Source organism: Dama dama, chromosome 11, assembly GCF_033118175.1.
Source record: "Dama dama isolate Ldn47 chromosome 11, ASM3311817v1, whole genome shotgun sequence".
NCBI classification, from domain to species: Eukaryota; Metazoa; Chordata; class Mammalia; order Artiodactyla; family Cervidae; genus Dama; species Dama dama.
Window position 1 is genome coordinate 24,931,904 of NC_083691.1, and position 27,603 is coordinate 24,959,506.

The 27,603-nt window shown below is 39.5% G+C and overlaps 1 protein-coding gene across 1 annotated transcript in view; it reads left to right on the plus strand.

The window, feature by feature from the left end:
* The first annotated feature begins 1,438 nt into the window (after nucleotides 1–1,438).
* The window catches only part of VSNL1 (visinin like 1), a 111,491-nt gene continuing 85,326 nt past the window's right edge, over nucleotides 1,439–27,603 (plus strand). Inside the window, exon 1 of the mRNA XM_061156207.1 lies at nucleotides 1,439–1,781. The gene's annotated coding sequence lies outside the window, so the exon portion shown is untranslated. The remainder of the gene's footprint in view (nucleotides 1,782–27,603) is intronic.

Below are 27,603 nucleotides of genomic sequence, written 5' to 3' on the forward strand. Positions count from 1 at the left end.
GGAAGTCCCCATCTTCACTGCCCCTCCAGAATTTCCCTCTCTTGAAAACTCCCGTCTGAATCAAAACCTCAGAGGGATTTTGTTTGCTGTCTTTACCCCCAAGGCATTGAAAAATGCCTCAAGTCAGTGGGCAGGTGGTCAATGAATAATGGTTAAATAAGCAAAAGTACTGGAGAAGGCAATGGCAACCCACTCCAGTATTCTTGCCTGGAAAATCCCATGAACGGAGGAGCCTGATAGGCTGCAGTCCATGGGATCTTGAAGAGGCGGACACGACTGAGCGACTTCACTTTCACTTTTCACTTTCATGCATTGGAGAAGGAAATGGCAACCCACTCCAGTACTCTTTACTGGAGAATCCCAGGGACCCGGGAGCCTGGTGGGCTGCCGTCTATGGAGTCGCAGAGAGTCGGACACGACTGAAGCGACTTAGCAGCAGCAGCAAGCAAAAGTACAAACAACACACTTTAGGAAATTGATTGGGTTGAGAACATTTGAGATTTCACCTTGCTTTCCTGGTAGAGAAGCGAACAAACCTTTACTGGGCACTATTCCTTGCCAAGTCTTCTAGGCTTTGGCTAGGACAGTCAGGATCCGGGGAGGACTGGCAAATGTACGTGTCCTTCAAAGACACAGAAGGGGGCTTTATAAGGCGGCTTAGTCCAATCCCTCAACCCTGGATTCCCATGAAGGCTCATTGCCTCCCCTTCACTGCCCGCCGCAGCCCCACCCAGAGAATATTCAATAAAATGTATTTAGTGCACAAAGAAGACGCTTATTGGTAAATGTTGGTTGATGATTAGCATGACTGGCCCAAGGTCACCCAGGACCAGGAGGAGAGCTTCAGCCCCCCCTCCCTTCAACACACAATTTCTCCAAGGCCGTTGGGGACCACGACCATCCTGAGAAGAAGGCTTTTAGAATGCCTGGCTCCCAGGGCTCTCAGTATAAGACCCTCGGAAGAAATGGCCCACGCAAAGTGCCAACCATAAGGGTTTTCTTCAGAGTGAGCCGTGGAGACAAGCTCACAGATTGCTGGGCACGCTTCCTTCGGAGCAAGGGGTTTCTGCAGTGTTCTCCTTCACCTTACTAGCCTGACAAAGAGTGGGCCGGGGACCCTCCAGGCCTGAGGGTGGCGGGAAGCTGGCTCCACGTGTCCCATTTCTGGCCTCAGCCTTCACCACCAGACTTGGCTGGTTAACCGCGGGGGCGTGGTGAGGCCAACTCGCTCAGCCAGTTCAGGTGAAGGGCTGTGCCACTGGCTAGGCTCCCTTTTCCTATCTACTTTCCTTCCGAGTTTCTGCTAAAATCTGGAGACGTGGAATCCACTCGCGGCAACTCCGAGCCTCTCCAACTGAGCATGCGCCAATGCCTGGCTGCTTTTGGTCACCGGCCCCAGCTCCCTCTGAGCTGGGCTGCGGAGCCAGAGGAGGAGGGAGGAGGGGAAAGGGGAGGGGGTGCCTGGAGAGGCGGCGGCTCGCGCGCCTGCGCATCCGGCTCCAGGGACCCTAGGTTTTCTATGGGATTTCCAATCTGCAGCAGAGACCTACCGGAGCGTGTTGCGGCGGCGACTGGGCTTGCAAGGCGCGATCCAGGAGGGATTTAAGCAGCCCAGAGCTCCACTGGAAAAAAAAAAAAGGAAAAAGAGCGCGAGAGAACCATACCCAGAGAAGGCTTAACCGTTTTATCCGAATTAAATATATATATATACATACATTTATTTATAGAGAACTGTTGAGTTTTATCATTTTCGCTAAGTGACCGTGAGCAGCGCTATAACTGTAAGTGGAAAATACAATCTTCGTTGCATTTGTGCATGTGTAGTGCAGTCGATTGTCTGGGAGATGCTTTGGTTATTGTCGCCTACTTGGTTTTGCATAGATACGTCTAAATGCATGGTGTGACAATAGCTTTGGTTAATGCTGGTGATCTAAACGTATACTGTTAGTCCACGGGGGACCTTTTGGAATAATGGGGGTGGGGGAAGGGGGAGTGTTTACATGCGGCGTGTTTGGGGAATTGTCTTAGGCTAGATTTAAGACAGGTGAAACCGAGGTGCTTTTTAAGTTTGTCTATACATAGGCAGATTTCCTTACACAGATTTAAGTAGCTAATGGACCGATTGTGAAGTTTTCCGGTTGCTGATAAAACTATTGAGCGGTTGCAGTCAAGTACCAACCTGTCATTCGTAGGGCTGGTGCACCATTTTTCTCACCGTGGAAGAGGAGCGAACGTGTTTGTTAAGTAAAACTGAGTGGACGAGATGGTGTGGAGACCAGGATTGGTTTCCAAAGTGGGATGTTTAGAACCACGGGGCTAGGCGCAAAATCAGCTCATTTCTCCGTTAGTGTTTAGAAATGAGAAGATAATTTTTCTGTTTTGATTTTTCGTCACGATGGTGAATGGGCAGAAAAAGGAAAGATGTTCAACCGCCTGGTCAGCCCGGTCTATTTTGAACAGAGTATGAGACTCAGAGCCTTTGAATGGGGACTGTCAGATCCAAACTAGTTACCTGCCTTTGCATGCTGTATTTGCATTCCAGAATGCAGGGTTGAAAAAATATAAAACCAGATGTTTTACCTTTTGTAGTGTTTCTTTAAAGGAGAAAAGGTCGTTCTGTGTTTTGAGTTAAAATGGATTGTTTCTTGCCCAGATACTGAAGAAGGGTCTTTGCAAGGTCAAACCCCCTGTGCAAATCAGGGGGTCTGGGGAACTGGGGGAGGGTGCAGGAAATGGTGACGCTCTCTGTGGGTGCTCAGCACTGCAAGGAGATGCCAGAGTGAGAATACATTTTTCTAGAGTTGCCCTCCTGTCCATATCTTGGAGATTAAAATGAAGTGGAAATGCTAGTGGGTGTAGAAGAGAAAGTGTATACTATCTATGTGTCACATCTCAGTTGGAGACAAGAGGACCCAGGGAGCTGTATTTCTACATATTGATTTTTTCAATTTAAAGGAATTTCACATTGAAAAAATTAAAAATGAAACTCTTGGGAAGACACATTTTTTTTCTCACTACCGTTTAAACTGGCTATTGTTGTCTTTGGTGGAGGCGGCCAGGGGCAGGGGAGGGGGGTGGTGGTGGTGTAGAGGTGTCCTGCATCACTGAACACCCCACTCTTGAGTACACGCTCATTAAGCTTCAGTGTTTAACCCCAGAAAATGCTGCACTGAAGCAGGCTGGCAGAATAGCATGAGGCAGGCAGACAGGGGAAGAGCATGGCCAGTGTGTGTTGAATTTCCACAGAAAACGCAGATCCAGTTTCTAGGATGAAATGAAATACATTTTACTCCAAATAGGACAAGCCATTTTAGACTCTTGACCCTTTAGTCAGTTCAACTATTTGGAACCTTTCGAAGGAATCTATAATTTATTTAAGGAAATTTGAAGTAGAAAATTCGAGAATATCCTCTCCTTGGAAGCCTAAAGTGTAAATCATACTGCCTTCTCGGTCCCTCCTTTCTTTACTCCAGGGCAGAAGGACCAGTCATTTGTCCTAACTGAGCCCTACGCCTTGTCATCAGTGAAAGTTGGAACAGCTCTCTGAATGGTGCAGCTGCAACACTGCATTGATAAATGGGTGGAGGAGAAAGAAGGGGAAAACCTGGTGTGAAAGCTCATAGATGTTTTCTCCCATACCCTGGTTCATAAGACTGAGTTATAGAGAATCCCATTGGGCAGAGACCTTTGAAAGCATCTAGTCCAAACCCCTTGTTTTATAGATGAGAAAATTGAGGCCCAGAACCATGAAGCTAGGGAAAAGTCAATTACCTTCGAGTCTATGGAATAAAGAATTAAAGAGTAATGTTGAGGGGAAATGTTCCCTTCTCTCTGCACTTATAGCATCCTCAGTGACATCGCTGAGGTCTTAAAATAAATAATTGCCTGCTCCCAACACATCTTTTAAGAGAGTCCCGAAGGTTCCTTTTTACACCACTGCACCTCTCTTTGCCTCGCTATTTTGGTAAGGTCTTTGTCTCGTTTTTCTGTTGCCCCTCCCTTCTAATATACCCACTTCATTAGATGTTTAGTCTGGCCTTCCTGGCATCTCAATCAGTTTGTTTGGAATCCTTCGAGTTTTTGGAGAGGACTGACAAACCAATTGGAATCTTCAGCTCCCATTTGAAAACTGTCCAGGCCCATCGCCAACCCCTCTCTGCTCTGTTCCCCAGGACCTTTCAGGGAAGCCAGCCTTCTGAGACACTGCAGGCATCTCCCTTCTGCTCTACCTGTCTCACCTCCCTCAGCTCTGCTGCAGCCGCGGGCCCTGGGACCTAGCAGAGTGAGGAAGTTGCAACGTTAACACACAGCAGGCGCTGCCAGCTCGCCTCTGGCTCCTAGAAGGCAGAGCCCAAATCCAAGATGCCGAGCTGTTTCCAGCCTTCACGGAAATCCACCAGACGAAGCCACCTGCGGAGAGAGGGACTGAAGGCTGGGCGGGAAGACTGAAGGAAGACACCTGACTGTTTGTGCCTTCCTGGGGTCGGCGCTATAGCAGAGAGCAGAGCAGCTTTTTGAAGCCTTTAGAGCTTTCAAAGCACAGTCTTGCTGGACAGGGACTGCAAAGCAGGCAATAATAATACCTGCCTAGTTGGCCCTTCTCTTTCCTTCTTTTTTAATCTCTTTTCCGATCATTTGCTTTCTCTATTTCTCCCTCACATTCTCCCTTCCGTACAAATTTCTTGAGTATCTGTGCCATGAAGCTCTAGGCCTTTTAAAGATAATCCAATCATCCCTGTCCCTTCTCCCCAGGCACTCAGAAACTATCACAAATGTCCCCTTTGGGGAAATGCCAGGAATTCTTACCTGAAAAAGCTGAGAAGTTGGGGGAGGCTTGAGAAAAACAAAGTCTGAGACTCTTCCTCATTTGAGAGATAAGCTAAATACACTTGGCAAGTGTTGAAGCTCAGAAAGCAAGGTAGTGAGTTTCTCAACACATTTCCCAATTAACAATTTAACTAAACCATTTCCCTCAAGGTAAACTTTTACTGAGTTGGGATGATCTCTGTCTTGGAGAGAGTCTGTCCCTAACACATACTCTTGGGTCAGATGTCACCTGGTCTTGCTATTCTGTTCTGAAAACAGGCATGTCCAAGCTATTCTATACACCAAATACCTTGTACAGATGTCAGAGACTTGTAGCTACTAAAGGTGCTGCTTTGCTTTGCTGTGGTGTGAATCTCATTCTGTAATAAGACAGCATGATTAGAAATGTCCTGAGCAAGCTATAAGTTTTTCTTTTTTTTTTTTTCAAGTGAACGTCCAGTTCTCTTTATTGGGATGTAAATAAATCTCATAGCACTACAAAAATACAAGTTATATGAGAGGTTTACAGTGGTCCCTAGTACTGTATGTAGGAGGGTTTTAAATAAAACAGCTATTGATAATTAAAAGCAAATTAGTTCAATCAAGTTACAGTATCATCCTTCAGATTAAAGTGCTCTGATATTAACTAATGTGGCAGCTAACGTAATCCTGAGAAGGAATCCCAATGCCAATCATCTTGCCTCTTAACTTCGAAACAACAAGAGCGAAATAGAGAGTTCCGTGTAATAACCGCTCTCTCTTTAAGCCCTGCCCACCCCCTTGGCCTATGTCATTCTCTCCTGAGGACAGATGTCTGGATTTGATGAGATTCTGTCTCAAGTGGGACAAAGAAAAATGAGTAATATGGAAAACATTGTAAGATCGGGTTACTAGCAATTAAATTAAATTAAACAATTAAATTACCTGATGACTCTGTTTAGTTGCTAAGTCTTGTCCAACTCTTTATGACCCCCTGGACTGTGGCCCACCAGGCTCCTCTGTCCATGGGATTCTGTAGGCAAGAATACTGGAGTGGTAGGTTTTCTATTTGGGTTGCATGTATATATGGATTCCAAACCTTGCTGAGGAGTTCTCGGTGGAATTTCATAGAATGACAGTATATCAATATCAAATGTGTGGTTTCCTAGTGTGCAAGAGCAAAATATGTTTAATGTCATTCCAAAGGTCTTTTTCTTTGTGTTGAATGATTTTTATATTTCTAAGATTAGCAATTATTTAGAAAGATAGAAAGGCTCTTCTCATAGAGGTGATCACATGCCATTGATCTAAGGTTGAAATCGACAATGTCCATCTCAGTTGCATTATTAGATGTAAATATATTCATTTTCTAAAATATCAAATGGCATAGAGATAAATGAACAAAACGGTTGATATTTCTACTATGCTGATGGTTAATTCACATAATTTATAGAGTATGTGAACTGGATGGGATCCATATAAATTATCTAATCCATCCCTTCAATACATAAAAAATATAGTATAGTAAGGAACATTTTCCTGGAGGAGGGCATGGCAAACCACCCCAGTATTCTTGCCTGGAGAATCCCATGGACAGAGGAGCCTGGCAGGCTACGATTCATAGGGTCACAAGGAGTTGGACACAACTGAAGTAACTGAACAAGGAACATTTTATCTTAAAGACATATCTGCAATGTGAAAACACATTTCACAAGGGCAGAGATTTTAATGATCTTTTTCATATTTCCACAAAATACTCTATACAATGTCCTTTATAGTAGATACTCTGTAATATTTCTCAATTAAATATTCTAATAAGAATCAGTTACATGTATTTTATTAATTATATCAAGAAATTAAATCATGTATACTAAAAGCATGACTTCCCTCATAGCTCAGTTGGTAAATCATCTGCTTGCAAGGCAGGAGACCCGGGTTTGATTCCTGGGTTGGGAAGATCCCCTGGAGAAGGAAATGGCAACTCACTCCAGTATTCTTGCCTGGAGAATCCCATGAACACAGGAGCCTGACAAGCTACAGTCCATGGGATTGCAAGAGTTGGACATGACTTAGTGACTAAACCACCACCACCGTGAAAAGCATGTGCAAAATTAGAATTGCTTTAAGTATCTTTATGTTACTAAAAGGAAAATCTAAACTAAAAGTTATTTCATAATTTATTTTCAATAAGGACATAAAAGCACTATGCTAATACCTTTAAGCATGCTTTTTATTTTAAGCATGCTTTTTAATGTACTTAAAGAATATACTCCCTTTTATCTCGTCATAGGTAAAAATGCAAATTATTTTATGTATTTACAAGAATTGATGTCAATATGTCAAAAAGGGAGTATAAACCTACACTGTGGTAGATATGTATACCATGTATTTAAATCATGATTCTCTTGAACTAGGGAATTATTTTAATGTGTTCACACTGTGAAGGGACCATAACACTGGATTTCTCATTTACAGTTTGTTTCTAAAGATAGCTTATGCTCTCTTAAGTGAATCAAAATAATTTGAGTTGCTTCCAGCTTCATTCATTGACAAATCCACAAATGGAATCTTGGGGGTGCTTTAGAAACTGCTTAATGAATGAACTAGAAATGCAATAGAAAATTACTGAAGAATCCTCAAAGAGGTTTGACACTTTAATAACAAGGTGTCTATGAATACATTAAAGATGCTCTATACCTTTATCAGCTAACTTAAAGCATGCAAGTTGGGTAATTTGTTTGTGATTCTTTTGTTTCACGGATTTCTCCATTGCCTTCCTTAACTGCATTTCTAACACAGATGACCTGCTGTGTAGCCGTCAATTGTTTTTTTAAAAAAGACAGAAAGACCCTGCATTTCTAACCATTTGTTGGAGTATTTTCAGGTGAACAACATATTTCCTTTTGTTCTAAATTACATTTAAGATTTGGAATATTCTCATTCACCAGCAACCTTCAAGCTCACTATATCTAATTCAATAATTGCAGAACTTTGTACAGAAAATAAAACTCTCAAAAAGATTTCATTTTTATGAAGCATTGCTCATAAAAGGCAACATGTTAACAAATTAGCTAAATTTACTTGCAATTTTTATATATCTATAGAATGAATATGACTTTTGTTTATTGTTGTTCATATAAGGACTTTTCTAGGAAATATGTCCCTTTAAATGTATTTTTTTTCTCCTTTCTTTGGATCTTATTTATTATCTCTCAGGCTCTGAAAGACTGTGAACTTTTGAAGAGCTGAATGTAAATAGATTTTTTGCAAATTATTAACGTGTTCAATGTGCTTTGCAGCCTTGGTAAATTTTTTCCAGTGTGAACAACTAGATCCTAATATTTCTGCTGTTTCATAGTTTAGAATATTTATTGCAGTTGAAAGCTTCTCAGAATAGTAGATTTTGATGCTATTGGAGTCTGGTGTTTTACATTTTGCCTTGGCTTTATTAATTTGTGATTAGTGTATTTATTTTTAACTTATTGAAACCCAGTCTTAAATTATGAGTGAAATTTCCCATTGGAGGCCCATTAAGGATTATCAATAAAGTTGACATGCTTATTAATATAATATCTTATTTTTAATGTGTGGAATAGTGCTGTACAGGTTTGATTTTCAATTAGCAACTTCTGTTCTGGAGTTTTTTGGCTTTTGATGTTATGAGCAAATGAAAGACTATCAATTTTGTTTATTCCAGAAGTTCAAGTGTTTCTGAAATTTATACATAAGGTGCATGGTTTGCTTTCTTGTTCATATGGAAAATTTTATGAAAAATTAAAAAAAAAATTGTGAAATAAGTTTAAAGTCTAAACAAAATTGTTAGTTTCTCTTTTAAGAGTTTATAAAGCTATTTATTCCTCAAGGTGAGGTGAAAACCATCCATGCAATCTTCTGCCATTTTTAACTAGTAAATGGAAAAGTTCCTCAGTTCTCGCAGTTTCAATTGGCTCAAAAGAAATTATGAAAAGTGTAAAACGAGTTTTCAAGCTAAATACACTTAGATAAAAATCCCTAATTCCACAGTTTATTAGTTCTATGACCTTGAATATATTGTTTAACCTGTCAAGCTCAGTTTCCATTTAAAATTGGATTCTTGAACAGAAATAGAAGACTATGTATTAAAGAATATAATATAATGCCTCATTATTAAAAATGTGCAATTAATGATAATCATTATCATTACTGTCATTTCTTTTATTAGAAATTAATGGTTCATAAACCACTTTAGTCTCTGAGTTATATTAATCCCACTCATAATAGAACCTCTGAATAAGAAATTGAGCTATGATCAATGAACAGTTAACAGTGCTTAACCTACTTGTAAAAAAAACATCCGTTAAGTAAGTGTGCCAAGCACTGTGTAGTCACTGGAATCAATATTAAATAAGTTGCAATCTCAGCCTTCAAAGAATTTATGCCTAATGAGGAAGGTAAGCGCAGTTCAGTAAGTCAAGTGAAACAAAAACATGGTATAGATGCATAAAGGAAATAATTTGTAGAAGAAATGCCTACACTGAGACCTTATTCTCATTCTTATTTCTTTCATTCTTTCCTTAAATGCATCTCCTTTCATTATACTGTTTCTTTGCCGTTATCTCCCTACCATAAAAGACCAGCGTATAATTGGACACAACAGAATATGGAACCAAGGAGACATTTTTAAACTTGTTTCCTTATTGAATACATTTTAAGGTCATCTATTAATTATTTTACAATGTAGCTAAATAATGTGGCCCTTGCCTCCCACCCAAGCCTCCAGAGGGTCATTGAAACTCAGTGAAAACATTTCAAGAGCCTTGCCTTTGTTTTAAATATTATACAATGATACTTCTATCCTTTAATACCTTCCAAAAAAGAGCTTTCTATCTGATACTCTCTGTCCTAAGTGCTAAGTCACCTCAGTCATGTCTGACTCTTTGCGACCCTATGGAGTCTGTAGCCTGCCAGGCTCCTCTGTCTGTGGGGATTCTCCAGGCAAGAATACTAGAGGTGGTTGCCGTGCCCTCCTCCAGGGAATCTTCCCGACTCAGAGATCAAATCTGTGTCTGCCACATTGGCAGGCGGATTCTTTACTACTGAGCCTCCAGGGAGGCCACACATATGCGCACACGTGTGTGTGTGTGTGTGTGTGTGTGCGCGTGTGAAATTCACTCAGTCATGTCCGACTCTTTGTGACCCCATGGACTGTAGCCTGCCAGGGAAGCCCACACATACATAACATAAATCCAAAATGGCCTTAACTATCTTCAGCTCTTCTAAAAGCTTTTTCACTTCTCCTCAGCTTTTTCCTCAATTCTCTATTTCCTGCCCCATTTACTAGGAAAATTCAAGTATATTTCTTACCTGGAGTTAAAGAGGAGCATCTTTTTCTCCTTTTGAAGTCTGTAACAAAGTTGCACCTAAATTCTGAGACTCTTTTCTATAAGAGGAGTATTGTATGATTCACAGAATTAGGTAGGATTTTTTATTCTAATTAATTTGGGGGCTTTTTTCTCATTTTTGAAATGGGGTCATATATCTACCTTGGTACTAATGTGTGTGTGTGTGTGTGTGTGTATCACGTGTATATGTATACCACTTAAAGAACACACCTGACACTGAAGGAGACATAAGAGATGTGGGTTCAGTCCCTTGGTTGGGAAGATCCCTTGGAGGAGGGCATGGCAACCCAGTCCAGTATTCTTGCCTGGAGAATCCCATGGACAGAGGAGCCCGGGAGACTACAGACCATAGGGTCACAAAGAGAGGGACACGACTGATGCATGCACCCATGCACACCACTTAAAAGAGGTTAGCACATAGTAAATAATTCTTCCTCTCCCTCCAAGCCTCCACCTTCCCATCTCCTTTTCACCATTTATTCTAGCAGAGCACTAAAATGTTCTGTTCTTTTCAGGTATATTTGTCTTAATTTGCTGGTGGTTAAATAATATAATAGCTAGGACATGCGTATCCCAGGTAGCATGGTGAGTGTGGTCCTAGAGAAGCCATCCTAACTGAACCAATGTCTCAGCATAGACCGGTGTTCCTACATCTGTTTGAAAAAGCCTTCCATTCATTTAAGACATGCCTCCTACTAAAGTTCCCAAAGCTTCTACTGACTATGTTCAGTTGATGAATAATCCATCCCCATTCAATGATTTATAAGTTTAGTTCAGTCGATCAGTCGTGTCCAACTCTTTGCATTCCTATGGACTGCAGCATGCCAGGCTTCCCTGTCCATCACCAACTCCCAGAGCTTGCTCAAATTCATGTCCATCGAGTCAGTGATGCCATCCAACCATCTCATTCTCTGTCATCTCCTTCTCCTCCTGCCCTCAATCTTTGCCTGCATCAGGGTCTTTTCCAAGGAGTCAGTGCTTCGCATCAGGTGGCCAAAGTATTGGAGCTTCAGCATCAGTCCTTCCAATGAATATTCAGGACTGATTTCCTTTAGGATGGACTGGTTTGATGTCCTTGCAGTCCAAGGGACTCTCAAGAGTCTTTTCCAACACAACAGTTCTAAAGCATCAATTCTTCAGCACTTAGCTTTCTTTATGGTCCATCTCTCACATCCATACATGACTACTGGAAAAACCATAGCTTTGACTAGATGGACCTTTGTCGGCAGATTAATGTTTGTCAGCAAAGTAATGTCTCTGCTTTTTAATATGCTGTCTAGGTTTGTCATAGGTTTTCTTCCAAGGAGCAAGCATCTTTTAATCTCATGGCTGCAGTGACCATCTGCAGTGATTTTGGAGCCCAAGAAAATAAAGTCTGTCACGGTTTCCATTGATTTATAATGCTCTTCATAAATCTTGTCAGAGGATATCTGCCAACCTTTAATTATCTTTCAATCTTCATACTCTCTCTCCCCTACCTTTTCCTCCAAGCTACCTTGAGTGTGTTTTAAACATTCTAATGACATCCTTACTTCACTTCTTTGTTTCAGGTCCAGCACTATCACTTCTATATTTTTGGTCCAACTAATGTCCATCAAATAACATCAAATAAATGGTAGAAAGGGAGCCCTCAGTGGAGTGCATAATACATGTTGCAAAGCATGTTCATGGCAGGGTTGGCCTCTCAGAGCCTTCGTTTGTTGGGCGTTTGTAGAAGTGTATACTGATGTACATTAGCTAGGAGCGGAGGACGGCTCTCCAAGTAGGGGTGAGGGAGAGGTGCGCCTACATACAGATACATAAATACATACATACTTACATGCATGATAGACACACAATAAGCTCAGAATGTTGTCATAGGTTGTTTTACATTTTAAGGAAAATATTTAAAAGCAAATAGCTGGATAATAAATCAACACTTTTTGAGATGGCATTAAAAGGAAGGCCTTGTTGAAAGTCTTCTCATTCTAGGTGAAGTAGCAGATTTGAAAGTGAAGGAGGTTTTAAGGCTTCCCAGGTGGTGCAGTGGTAAAGAAACTGCCTGCCTATGCAGAAGCGGTTCTGCTATCTGCTGTCTGCCAATGCAGATAGGAGATTCGGTTCAATCCCTGGGTCAGGAAGAACCCCTGGAGTGGGAAATGGCAACCCACTCCTGGGAAATCCCAAGAGCAGAGGAGTCTGGAGGGCTATAGTCCATGGGATCCTAACAGTCAGACACAACCAAGCACTCACACATTAAGGACATTTTAGACTTTGTTTCTTTAAAGAAATATTTCCAAAATACTAATAGTTATTTCCCCTCGAAGAGTCTTGTGGAAACCCTTTTTGATGTAAATAATGTTTCCAACATCCCAGTCTTAAATTCTTTTCAGTGCACATTTTCATGTTAATAGTAAGTCTGAGTGGTCCTGTTGAGAAGACCCAGCATATGTTTCGTTTGCTTAACCTTTTGTTTCCAAACCTTTTTGCACAGTGCGGTTATGTTAAAATGCGCTTGTTAACCATCTCACTGTGGTTCTGAAGAACCCAGTTGGAAAAGGACAAAAGCTGAAGTATATAGTGAAAGGTACTTTAGGACAAGGAGCCATGAATTGTGTCTTTTAGGTATTAAAGTTGTGTTTTAGGTATTGTAAGTGTTAAGTCTTGCAAGAGTTGCTTTACTTTTCTGAGTTTTAGTTTTGCCATTTAAAAATAAATATGAGATTTTCTGTCTTCCCTTCTCTAGTTAGGAGTTTACTGTGAGATTGAAATGACTTTGAACATACTTTGTAAACTGGATTGTGCCAAGTAATGGTAAGAGACTTACGATTATTATTCAACTTTAGAATTTTAGTTTATCTTTTATTTTAAAAAGATAAATTAAGAATCAGAGTACTGATCTGGTGCAAATTATTGCAATGAGATTATAGATATAATCTATAATTATAGAAGTCCCCTGCTCCCTATCCTCCCCTACTTCAGTTCCTAGTATAAAATGGCAAACATATGGTAACTATAACTAGGTTTTCACACAGTAAAATTGAAAAGGTGATTTTAAAATAAAATAAATCTGGAGGGGAAAATCAAATTATTTAAAATTTTAGACACATCAACTTCTGGTTTTTTTCCTCAGGATTTCTCATGTAGTTGAGCCCACAGTGTTTTTCAGTGGAGTAAGCATGTTCCAATTTTCAGAGACACTCTTGTGGAAAGAGAGGCAACCATGGCCACGCCCAAGTGTTTGTTCCAGCAGACAGGCTTTGGCAATAAAACGTTTATCCTAATGGAATAAACAGGTCTGTGAGAGTCACTGGGCCTTGCATCCTTGAATGCAGCATGTGTATGCAGACATGAACAATGCAAGGACGGGGGGAAATGACTGAAGAAACAAAAGAGACCCGTATATGTCTGTGTCCAAAGAGAATCCATTTTGAACAAGGTCTGTGCCTCTCAGTGCAGGTCAGCAGGAGCAACGACTTCCCCTCAAGGACAATGGAAATCATTTCTCATGAGTCTCCACAACCCTGATTATCAAAATCTTATTCTTTCCTCAGAATCCTGCCCTGGTCGTCTTAGCCAAGAGTTCTCTCTCAGGCTTTTTACCACATCTGAACTCATAGTCACTTGTATATGTGCCAGTTCTCATAGGGAACTGGAAGTTCCTTGAAAGGAAATCTGTCTGATAAATTTTCAGGCCCCCTCTAGAGAGGTGTGCCACTGGAGGGCAGTTGAATAGGAGTGGTAGCATGTCAAGTGTACTTTGCCCCATTAATAAGTCGTAAAGTGTGGCACTCACCAGTCAGGCACTCTTAAAGAGTCCGAAAACACCTGGGGTTATGAGAAGCAGCATTTGGGCCTCTGACTCACAAAGGGTGTTGATGGCTAGGCTACACAGTACCTATAAGAATAAGTGAGACTGCCCATTTCCTATATAACCTCCTTTTCTTGGCCCCTCCCTGGAGCAGCAGAGCAAACAGTGAAAGAGGGAAGTAAGCAGAATAAAGAATAGATTAAAATCTCCTCTCTTCTGCTCAGTTCAAAATTGAGCTGAGAAAGGAGAGACTAGGTTGGATATATAGTGGAAATTTACATTTAAATTAGACAGAGCTTTTTAATACCTACTTTAATACCTACTTTTCTGATACCTGAAAGTTACTTGGAAAGATACAGATCAACCCAATATATCATCCTGGAATGGGAAAGGAAGGCACAGTTAGAGCATATTTGAGGAAGAGATGAGAAAATAAAGCTATGTAACCAACCCATTCGATAAGCTGGTTATAAAAGAAACAATACAAAATGGCATATCGTTCATTCATAAAGCAAGAGGTATAGGCCAGAATTGCTGGTATAGGTGTTAGAAAGAAGAAACTGGTGTGAACTGGAGTGACAGAAGAAAATTGTCTGGATCCAGATCACCAATGGTACAGGAGAAATTGGAAAAGAATGATGTTCTTCCAAAGAGGCACTCAGTAGATATACAAGTACACAGAGCGCTTGTATCATTCATCTTTGGCTCATAACCAAGATCAGATTCATCTGAATATTGGAAGTTATCTCTCTAAGCTAATTTCAGGAGAGCAAGGAAATGAAAGCAAAGATCATTTATACTTGGTAATAACATTAAATAGTAGTGGTGTAAAGAATTTAAAGTGTATAGGACACTATGTTGGCTATTTACGCGTTACTTCATTGAATCCACATTACAGGTCTGCAAGGTAAGCTTCATTTTATGACCAAGAAACTGTGTCTCAGAAAGTAATTTTTTCCAGGTCACACAGCTACTAAGTAATAAAGGCGTTACTTAAACCAAGGGCTCTATCTATCTTTTTGCAGATGTTTAGTTGCTAAGTTGTGTCCAAGTCTTTGCGACCTCATGGACTGTAGCCTGCCAGGTTACTGTCCATGGAATTTCCCAGGCAAGAATACTGAGGTGGGTTGCCATTTCCTGCTCCAGGGGATCTTCCTGACCCAGTGATCAAACCCATGTCTCCTTTGGTAGGCGGATTCTTTACTGCTGAGCCCCCAGGAAAGCCTGTCTATCTACATAGGCTTTTTCTTTGCTTTGTTTTTTTAAACTTTTTATTATGGAAAGCATACACATTTGAAGAGAATGATACAATGACTCTTATGTACCCATCACTCAATTTTAACCACTAAGAGTCACTTTGCTTCACTTCTATACCCATACTTCCCCCTCCAATGGTTTAGTTGAACAAATTATGACACTATGTCATTGCATCTATAAATATTCAAATATATATCTGTAAGGAATCTTTGAAACATGTCCACAGTACTGTTATATACCCCCAAAATTATTTAATGTCGTCAAAAATCTAGTCAGTGTTCAAAGCTCATAAGTATTATTATAATTTATCTGAATCCAGATCTAGATAAGGTCTGCACATCCCAGTTGGTTAGTAGACAGCTGCCACTGCTGCTGCTAAGTCGCATCAGTCATGCCTGATACTGTGCGACCCCATAGACGGCAACCCACCAGGATCCTTTGTCTCTGGGATTCTCCAGGCAAGAATACTGGAGTGGGTTGCCATGTCCTTCTCCAATGCATGCTCAGTCACTTCAGTCGTGTTCAACTCTGTGCGACCCTATGGACAGCAGCCCACCAGGCTCCTCTGTCCACGGGATTACCTAGGCAAGAATACTGGAGTGGGTTGCCATTTCCTTCTCCAGTAGACAGCAGCCTGTTTTATATATAACATTTATATAAGACATGTTTCTCACTAGAGGAAAATATGGTATGGATAAAAGAGACATGGCTTCAAAGATGAGCCTAATTGCTCCGAACAAGTTATCTAACTTTTGAAAAGTAAAAATTATGTTCCTGAGATTAGTTGCAAGGTTTAATAGCATAATGTCTATGAAAGTGCTTAGAACAATCTCTGGCATGTACAAATATTTTAGTGAATTTTAGTTTCCTTTCCTTAAAGAAGTTTAAAAGAAAAAAATAGTATAGTAGGCCAAGAAACTTGAGAAAACTTCTTGGAGTGCTTTGGCTACTGACCCTTGTGATCACTTCCGTTTTGCTTCTGGGTATAAATTTGACCACAGTTGTCCCATAATGGCTGATGACTAACAGCTCTGAATCCACCTCACTGGCATGTTTCGTGTGGTTTCCCACATGAAGAGGAAGGAAATTTGTGAGTTTAAAATGATCTCAAGTTGAAAAAAGTGAAATGTTACAAGCTATTATCATGTCAATTAAAAGGAATAGGACAAATTAAAATATGATATCATGTTAGAGGTTAACATAACTTTGCGTAAGTAGCATAATTAAAAAAAAACAAATAGGGACAATTAAAATGATTCAGGTTTGAATTTATTTTTTGTTCTTATGAACTTGGGCAAGTCACTTCATTCCTCGAGATCCCAGTTTCCTAGGGTATAAAATAGAAATTCTGAATAAGATAATCAAAATAATCTAAAGATCAGACATCAGCAACATGGGAAAAATGAAATAATATTGGGCAATAAAACCAAATTTGAATTCTGACTCTACCATTTAATGACTGTGTAGCCTTAGGCAAATAAATAATTTAATCTCTCTGAACCTCAGTCTTCTCAGTTGTTAAATGTAAATTATAGTTGTCTCACAAAATTGTTGTGAAAACCAGAGGTTATATGTACATTTTAAATGACTAGCAGAAACCAAGCATTTAATTGACACTCAGTTTTTTAATGATAAAGTAGTATTTGCTGTTCTCAAAGAGTTTTTCATTTAAATTGAGAAAATTAAATGAATTCATAATCAAGAAGCATAGAACTGAATACAGCTGAAAGGCCGTCTCCTGAATTGGGTACATCTGAATCCCAGCCTGGTGGGCTGCCATCTATGGGGTCACACAGAGTCGGACACGACTGAAGTGACTTAGCAGCAGCAGCAGCAAAGCCCATCTAAAGCCCATTTGTGAAGTTAACAGGTACTTTATCTAGAACACGATGTTTGAATTCAAAACACTGTATTTTAAAAGCTTGTAGCCCAGTGACAGTAACATAATGTTCTTATAGTGCTTATGCCTGCTTATTTAGAAAATATAAAGTAAGCAGTTTTTTCTGTGTCATGTGAGAACCAGAGGTTGCTGGTGAAGAGTATTCAGATTTTTGTAATAAGTCTATAAGATTATACATCTGTGAATTGAAACTCACTAGGAGGTGATGTAATGCTGATAGAAGGAAAGCTAAACATTCATACAGCATTCCAGCTAGTTTATCTGAAGTGTAGTTACTGATTTCTATGGTCAATAGCCAAAATCACATTATATCTCTGAATTTGAACCTAATTTGGACACCACTGATTGTTATCACGGTGGTTGAGTTTGCATCATTATAACAGTGAGAATATTCCAGTTTTGTGGTTGTCTTAGATTAGATATGAGTGCAGAATTTTTCTTTTTTAATTAAGTGGAGACAGAGACTGCTTTTTTCTTTCAAAAGACTTTTTAAATCTAATTTTAAACATTCATTTGACAAAACTCCAAAAACTAGAACTAAAGAGGGTTACTGTCAGCATTCCAGATAACTCACCAAACAAATAACCACACTTCAAGCTGCTACTCATATGACAGCTCTTAAATGAGCTTCATTGAAAGCCAGGACTTTGCTCTTTTAAAGTACTTTTTCTGAGTAAAAAGAATAATACTTGCTCATTGTAGAAAATTTAGAAAGCAAAATCCATAAAAAACAGAATCAGAAAAGAAAAGAAAAATCAGAGGAAAGAATAAAAATCACTTACAATCTATCATTTATAGGTTATAGTTTCCTCCTTTATAAATATGTTTTTTCTAATTGAGACTTGTTTCTTTAAAATTTGTATTCTGCTTTTTTCCCCCTTAACACCACCTTTGCAATTAAAACTGCTCACAAATGTAATTTTTTAAAAAGATTTATTTATTTATTTTTGGCTGCGCTGGGTCTTTGTTGCTACCTGCAGGCTTTCTCTAGTTGCGGCAAGTGGGGGCTACTCTCTAGTACGGTGCACAGGCTTCTCATTGCAGTGGCTTCTCTTGTTGCAAAGCCTGTGCTCTAGACCCTCATGGGCTTAGTTGCTCTGTAGCATATGGGATTTTCCCGGACCAGAGATCAAATCCGTGTCCTCTGCATTGTCAGTCAGATTCTTAACCACAAGGCCACTAGGGAAGCCCCACAGATGTAATTTTAAGACATTACACTCCACCATATGCATAGGGAAGATTTGCTTCAGTATTCTCTTATTCTTACACTTTTAACTTTTTAAAGACCACTGAAGGGAGCATCTTTGTGCACAAACTTCACTGCCTTTTTAAGAATGGACTAGACAATGTCCTTGGTATACATTTCCGGGCATCACTAGCAGAATGAGTAATTTCTTTGAATGTAGGCTTTTCTGCTTAGTGACAGAGAATGGGACTCTGGAGAAACAGTAGGCCTGAGGAGTCATAATGTTAAATACTTTGTGGAAAATTCACCTAAACTAGTTTGTAGTTTTTGGAGACTACTTTATGAGCATATAGCTGTATTCCTTTTGGAAGTTCTGAAAAACCTCTTCTGATCAAAACCTTCCTGAAATGTCATTATGCCTGTCATTTTGTTTTGGAGCAGGAAATAGGAGAGAGAGTCATTTCTAGGCTAAGATCTCAGAACATTGTTTGATTACCATTTTTAATAGCATGCTTTGCCTTTATTATCATTATTACTGCTATTACCACTATCATCATCATCCTCTTCATCATCATTTCCAGTAGTATGCTTCCTAACCCATCTGGGAATTCCTAGAAAGCAGACACAGGGCCTCAGTAATCCTTGGATCTTTCACAGGGCCATACACCTAAGGGGACATAGTTAGGGGCTTTAAAACAGAATTTACCCTTATATGTTTTAGCTTAAATAAATTTCTGAGTTTTTCTATTGAAAGCAAGTTTTGTTTGAATAAACTAAATAGCAGACTGTTAGGCTCCCGGAAGGTGGTGAATAACATTTCCTGCATTCAGAATTTGTTCTGTTCCAGGCCAGCCCTGTGCCCCATTTTGACACTCCCAGGAGCTCATAATAGGCAGAATTTCTCTTACTCAACAGCAGGCACCTCTTGTGCTTTTACCATATGCCACAGATCCAGTTTGATTCCAGGGCTACAAAGATCTTTAAGACAAATATCTGTCTTCAAGAAGCTCAAGATCTAAAGCTGTAGTTAAATAAAGTGGGCTATATGTTAAAGGAGTGTTAAAATGATGATATTTTGATCAAACAGAATACTTGCCTAGAATCTCTACCTTTTAAAACATTGTTGTTGTTGTTGTTGTTTAGTCGCTAAGTCATGTCTGACTCTTTGTGACCCCATGGACTGCAGCACGCCAGGTTTCCCTGTCCTTCACTATCCCCTGGAGTTTGCTCAGATTCATGTCCATTGAGTCAGTGATGCTATCTAACCATCTCATCCTCTGCCACCCTCTTCTCCTTTTGCCTTCAATCTTTCCCAGCATCAGGGTCTTTTCCAATGAGTCAACTCTTCGCATCAGGTAGCCAAAGGATTGGAGCTTCAGCTTCAGCATCAGTCCTTCAAATGAATATTCAGGGTTGATTTCCTTTAGGATTGACTGGTTTGATGTCCTTGCAGTCCAAGGGACTCTCAAAAGTTTTCTCCAGCACCACAATTCAAATGCATCATTTCTTTGGCGCTCAGCCTTCTTTCGGAGAAGGCAATGGCAACCCACTCCAGTACTCTTGCCTGGGAAATCCCATGGATGGAGGAGCCTGGTTGGCTGCAGTCCATGGGGTCGCTAAGAGTCAGACACGACTGAGCGACTTCACTTTCACTTTTCACTTTCATGCATTGGAGAAGGAAATGGCAACCCACTCCAGTGTTCTTGCCTGGAGAATCCCAGGGATGGGGGAGCCTGGTGGGCTGCGGTCTGTGGGGTCGCACAGAGTCGGACACGACTGAAGCAACTCAGCAGCAGCAGGAACAGCCTTCTTTATGGTCCAACTGTCACATCCATACATGAATACTGGCAAACCATTGCTTTGACTGTACACACCTTTGTTGGCACAGTGACGTCTTTGCTTTTATTTTTTATTTATTTATTTTTTATGTCTTTGCTTTTTAATATGCTGTCTAGGTTTGTCAGAGCTTTCCTTCCAAGGAACAAGTGTCTTTTAATTTCTTGGCTGCAGTCACCATCCAACCTGATTTTGAAGCCCAAGAAAATAATATCTGTCACTGCTTCCACTTTTAAAACATAGTGTAGAGTAAACTGGCCAACATAAGAACATACATGGTCTTTTGTGGTTCAAGGTTCATTAATTTGACACTCTTGGTGTAAAAGAAAAACACCTGGATCCTGACTTTTGCTATCATTTTAAGGTTTCTTTTGTTTTGTTTTTTTAAGATTGCTGTACCAAATGCAAGTGGTGTGAAAGCTCAACTTTTATGAACCTATATTTTTATATCAGTTATTATAAGAACTATATTTATTAAAGTGACTAGCCTAATAAAATAAAGTAAATTATAAACTAATGCCAGTTCATCACTTCTTAAATCAGTTAGACCATTAAAAGTGATAAGCAGACATTGGTAGTAGGTGGAAAAATCATGTCAGTAGTGTTACATAGACCTGAAGTCAAACCCCAGCATTACCACTGGCTAGTTACAGCATGTTCTGTTTCCTTGCCTGAAAATGGAAAGTCTATCTTGTATCGTCCTCATAAAAATTAAATCAGTTTATGTATGAAGCATACGTAGGACAGAGCTGGGGATAGAAGGAATGTGCAATATCAGATAATTATTATCACTATTGTTTACAGCAATAATGTGAATCATTAAGGTCCCTAGGTTCTTCCAGGACTTATTTGCACAACAAAGCTTTTAGACTCAACTTCTATGTAATTCACCAGTGTATTCTCAGAACCAAATCCAGTGATTAGCATATACAGCTAGATGCTCAATAAATATGGATTGAATGAATCAAAGAACCCTAAGAGGTCTAAGAGATGGAATAGGGAAGTGGAAATTTCTGGTTATATGGGGAAGATATTTCAGGGGCAAAAGAACCTCACATTCCCCAGGGTTTACTCATCAGAGTTCTTTCCACTTGTCACAGAGTCTTACACGTTATGATGTTCAAATGTTCTGAAACTCCCCACAGTTAATTGAGCAACGAAGGGGAAAAGAGGAAGAGCTGTTTTTAAAGGTGTGCAGTGTTTGCAAACACTTGTGGCACTTACCCTCCCTCTGTGCCAAGAACTGTGTAGACGCTTTACTGTTACATACATATTATCTCACGCATTTTCACAATAATTCAATGAAATAGTATCTGTACTCTAGATGAAGAGATTAGTACTTACAGGGATTGATTAACTAACACAAATTCATAAATTTGATGGCTCTTAGACCCAAACAGATCTGTGCTCTTTCCACTTACTTTACTATGTTGCTTTTCTCTTCACTATGTTACTTTTACATGAAGTACCATCCCTGTGCTTCATCAGTTCATTCATTCTTTCAACAAATACCTGTTGAAGGCATCTATCATTTGCCTAGTACTAAATGCACAGGGTAAACTAAAACAGCTATAATCCTTGCCTTTAGACTTCCCACGTGGCACAGTGATAAAAGAATCTGCCTACCAATGCAGGAGACACAGGTTTGATCCTTGGGTCAGGAAATTCCCCCTGGAGAAGGAAATGGCAACTCACTCCAGTATTCTTACCTGGAAAATTCCATGGACAGAGGAACCTGGCGGGCTGCAGTCCATGGGGTTGCAAAGAGTCAGATATGACTAGGCAACGGAACAACAACAACAAAGAAGAAAATGGAAATTATGGAAGCTTCTTGAAAGGAAGTGACTTGATCAGACTTGCATTTGCAAAAGATCCTTCTGGAGAATGAATTAGGGAGGAGCTAAATGTAAACAAACCTGTTTGGAGACAATTATAATCGTCCACGTGAGAAGTGATATTGGCTTGGGCTGAAATGGTGCAGTGCAGATTCAGAGACTTGTACAAACTTGGGAAATATTTAGGAGGTAGATCACATAGGAGCATGACTGTATTTGTGAAGAGAGAAAGGAAGATATTGTGTTCATGGAAGATTGGGTTGATGGTATAATTCACCAGATAGAGAATGAATGTTGAATATCTGTTCTTTTTTGTAACTCTTAACTATACAGCCCAGAAGTTAATAGAGAAATTGGCACTCCTTTTATGTTGTTCTAAAAAGGTATTTGTTGTTGTCTAGTCACTAAGTCGTATCCGACTCCTTGCAACCCCATGGACTGTAGCCTGCCAAACTCCTCTCTCCATGGGACTTTTCAGGCAAGAATACAGGAGTGGGTTGCTGTTTCCTTCTCCAGGGGATCTTCCAGACTCAGGGATTGAACCCATGTCTCCTGCTTGGCAGGCAGATTCTTTACCACTGCGTCACCTGGGAAGCCCCAAAGATGGCTTGTTGTTGTTTTTGCTAAATTGTGTTCAACTCTTTACGACCCAGTGTACTGTAGCCTGCCAGGCTCCTCTATCCATGGGATTCCCAGGCAGGAATGCTGGAGTGGGTTGCCATTACTCAACAGAATAAAAAATGTAACTCACACCAAACCCTCTAATCCAGCCAGCAGGTTCTTCAGTACCCCACCCTTCAGAATTAATATTCTATTCTATTGAGGATAAATTCAAACTTATTGAGGTTTTCATCAGGTCTACAGTTTGTCAAGCATTCCTAATTTTTTTCAGCACTACTTTACACTCCTAGGACTTCTTTGTAATGCTAGCTCTTTTTTAAGTCTCAAAGTTAATCTTTGTGATTTCATTATTAGTCAATTGAAAGAATACAGAATGATAAATAGCTACTATAAAATTCAGTAATGCTTAAAATTCATGTACTATTAATAGCAGTAGCATTGACATATATTTGAAAATAATGCAATGATATATGAAAGACACACTATGTCATTTCCAAGGCTTAGTTTTCACATGTGTTCACAGATCCCCTAGTGAATTTAGTGATTTAGTGGATGTCTTCGCTTCCACAATTCACCCAGAAGTCCACAGCCCAAAATGTATCTTTTGATGATTAAAAAAAGTTTTAGTTTTACATAAAAGAATGCTGCTGTTAACAGGAAAGAATCAATTTTTGCTCCCTCACGGTGGCATTCAGACCGGGCCATGAGATTACATAAGCAGGTATTCTCTCAGCTGCGGCATAAATTTAGAACCTAGAAGCTCTCTCCAGTCAGGGCATACATTGCATTAGAGCAGTGTTATCTGCCTCTGAACATTGAATTTATACAAAGAATACTTATTTTAAGAATGAGCGTCAGAACTAGACCTAAGGAGCCGTCAGGAACCAGCAGAACTCTGAGGACTTGCTGTTGTCTCCTTTTCTTGGTCTTGTGGAATCCAAGATGTTCTTTTCTCTATACATAGCATCTCAGCTTCTCTCTCTGCAGTTTGGCTTTGTAATCACTATTGACGAAGGATCCAGTACCATCTGCTTTCCATTCCAAATCCCTGAAAGTGTAAGTCTGATGACTTCTATCTCTATTTGCACAGCCCTTCCCACCATCCAACGTCATTGATTGACCTGTGCTGTGCCAACTTTGATTAGATTTTTAGGTCATCTCTGCCTAAAAACACCTTAACAATACTTCCCTGAATATGAAATCAGATAAGACTGTCTCAGCTAAAGAAGAGATGGGACATAATAGTAACATATCTAGTGAAGAATAACCAGGAAGGGGAAGATGCAGAGGGATGGGAACTATTTCATGACAAAAATAATTCAGGCACTTCCCATGCATCCATAACAGAACACATTATCTTCAGAACAAAGCCAGAGGGTTTATAAAAGTTCTGTATTTAACCAAAGAGGACAGTGGAGCTTTGAGGGAATGAACAATGTGCTTGGTCATCCAGCAGACCCAGGCCTTTTTTACTCCAGAACTTGAACTTTTTGCAGACCCCTTCTAACCTGTAGTGTTTAGCTGTCCCTGGCATTAGTCAGTATTATATGTTTAATTCTGGGGAGAACACTTGTTAATCAGTCAACTTGGTTAAATTTAGGTCAGTCAAGACAACTCTAAAGACATTAAGCAAATATATAATTGCTAGACATTTGAGAATTGCCTGTGTGCTATCTAAATGTGTAAGTCTTTTAAGAGGAATGTTCGGTTTCATTATAAAGATAATATTTGACATTGATAAGAATCTGAAAAATTCTAAAATGGAAAGAAATTTAAATCATCATCTTAATATTCAAAGTTAATTATTGTGATTATTTGACATTTTCTTTCTGATCTTTTTTCTATATGCTTACTTTTTTACATAGTTGTGATATAAATAAAATTTACCTTCTTCTAAGTATTCCTTTTTAAAACAAACTCTTCTAATGATAGCACGTATTTTTCTAGAGTCATGCTCTTCTCTGTTTTCTTTTATCTAGTCTTCTTCCATACTCCAGAAGTGATTTCAGTTAGGTTTAGGAAATGTATCAAATACAGTGAAATAAAACAGTAAAAAAAAAAAATTAATTAGAAAAGAAAGGTTTCAAAAAAGGAAAACCAGAAAGTTTTTCTGTGTGACCTGGCAAGCTCCTCTCTACCTTCTTTGAGTCCTCTGACCCAAAATATGCTTCTAGAGCCTATAAGCTGAAAGAAACTGTGCCTAGATAGTTGGCCAAGGATTATGTTCCATTTTGGCAATGAAACACGTATTTATCATTAAGTGGACTTTATTATACCATTCCATGAGACTATTCAGAGTGACCTTTACAAAATTATCCCAATACTCATGCTTACAGTTCTGAAAAAACAACAACAGCAACTACAAGCAATTACATACTCATTTAATGTGTTTAGTACAATGGCAGGAAACCAGATGGACCCAAAGAATTGCTGTCATTCCAACTTTATTGATTCAGCACCTCAAAAGGTCAGAATCTCTCAGAATGTCTTGCCAATGTTTCATTAAACTGTTGTATCTAATATCTCCATTCACAGATGAAAGTTGCACTAGTAGTAAAGAACCCTCCTGCCAATGAAGGAGACATAAGAGATGTGGGTTCGATCCCTGAGTCAGGAAGATCCCCTGGAGGACAGCATGGTAACCCACTCCAGTATTCTTGCCTGATGAACCCCATGGACAGAGGAACCTATGGGCTACAGTCCATAGGGTTGCAAAGAGTCAGACACGGCTGAAACAACTTAGCACACGTGCACAGACGAGAATTGAAATTTTATAAAATCATTTTAAAAGCACTCACTGAATGCCCATGTGATAAGGGTATTTGATGAACGAAATTGGGTCTCCATCTTCAAAGCATTCCAAGAGTCTCGTCAAGTCAGGCAAGGAAACAAGTAATTGTAATGCACAAAAACTACCTAGAAAGTGTTAACTGTAGATGCAATTGTAGCACCAAAAAAAGAGTCATGAGACTATGGAAAATAACTTGATTTCCATTTTGCTTTGTGCTACCAATTTGCATACCACAAAAATGAAACCACTTGAGAATTACCAATGGAGAATAAGAGAAATGTCTTTTTTTCCTAGACTTAAAATGGACATGCTTTAAAGTATTCAGTAAAATTCTTAGAGTCTGGTACAATTTTCTCCTCAGTTTTCTGCCACATGTTTTCTTTGAAATGAACGTGATTACTCTGTATAAGAGCTGAAAGAAAACATCATCATTCAAAATCATAATGGCACCCAAGCCATTTGATTAGTTAATCTTCCGCAATGGAGTGTACCTAAGAAAAAATCAGTTGGGATTTGACAGAAATCTGAATTACAGAATAAAGGAAAATAAATTACATTTTTGTTGTGAAAAATTTCAAACATCCAGAAAAATTTAGCAAATAGTATGATAAATATCCATTGGCCTACTACCTAGAATTCAGAAATGCTATTGCCATCTCATGTTTTGAAATTATCATCATTTTCCTTCTCAATCCCACTCACCTCCATTCTTCCTCAGAAAAATCATTCTGTTATTTGCTATGCATTTTCTTCTTGAATACCTTATTCTTTGGACCAATTATGTATATCTCTATAGTATCAGTTTGGCTCTTTGATGTTTAAGTAGATGACATCATAATACATGTGTCATTCTCCAACTCCTCTCAAAAATATTTTTAGATCACCATTTTTATTCATATAATATCTTTGTTCTTTTTGACTACTCTATAGTGTTTCATCATGTGACTATACTTCAAATTAATTACTCATTTGCTATTTCCCTGGTAGCTCAGTGGTAAAGAATTTCCTGGCAATGCAGGAGATGTGTGTTGAATCCTTGGGCCAGGAAGATCCCCTGGAGAAGGAAATGGTTACCCTCTCCAGTATTCTTGCCTGGAGAATCACCATGGACAGAAGAGCCTAGCGGGCTACAGTCCATGAAGTCACAAAGAATCAGACACGACTTAGAAACTAAACAACAACAAATCTGATGAACATTTAACTTATTGTCACATTTTTTTTTTTTTTACTTTGGTAATACAAATTTGTAGTGTACATCTTTTTCACATGTCCCCTTGTGTATTTGTGTGAGTTTCTCTAAGGTTTGTATTTTCAAATGGAATTGGTACATGCATGATAAGTTGCTTCAGTTGTGTCTGACTCTTTGCGACCCCCTGGACTGTAGCCTGAAAATCTCCTCTGTCCATAGGATTCTACAGGCAAGGATACTGGAGTGTCTGTCCTCCTCTAGGGTGTCTTTCCATGCCCTCCTCCAGGGTATCTTCCTGACCCAGGGATTGAACCCACGTCTCTTATGTCTCCTTCATTGACAGATGGGTTCTTTACCACTAGCGCCATATGAAAGTGAAAGTAGCTCAGTTGTGACAGACTCTTTGAGACCCCATGGACACAGTTCATGAAATTCTCTAAGCCAGAAAACGAGAGTGGGAAGCTGTCCCTTTCTCCAGGGGATCTTCCCAACCCAGGAATCGAACCTGGGTCTCCTGCATTGCAGGCGAATTCTTTACCAACTGAGCTATGAGGGAAGCCCAGAGCCATACACACACACACACACATACACACACACACACATACATATATAATAGCTATTAGCATTTTGTCTGGCATATTTTCAGTTTCTAATAGTTTTCTTTCATTTAATTTTATATGAAAGTGTTTATTTTAAATGGTAATGATGTGTTAAAAGATGTACATGGTATGGTTCTTATTTCCTTTTTGGACCAAATGGCTAGCAAGTGATGATGATAGCATCCCTTACAAAATTACATTTTCTTTTCCCCTTGCTCTGAAAAGCTTCCTTGATCATACATTAAGTAATTATGTATAGCCAGATCTATTTCTAGACTCCCCGCTCTGTTATGCTGATTTATAAGTCTATTTTTGTACCAGTAAATCCTTCACTTATATGAGGAGAGCTCAAATTTCCTCTCTAGAGCCTTTGCTTCTCCAGCCTAAACATTCCCAGTTCCTTCAATTGCTGCCCTTGTATTTAGCAACCAAC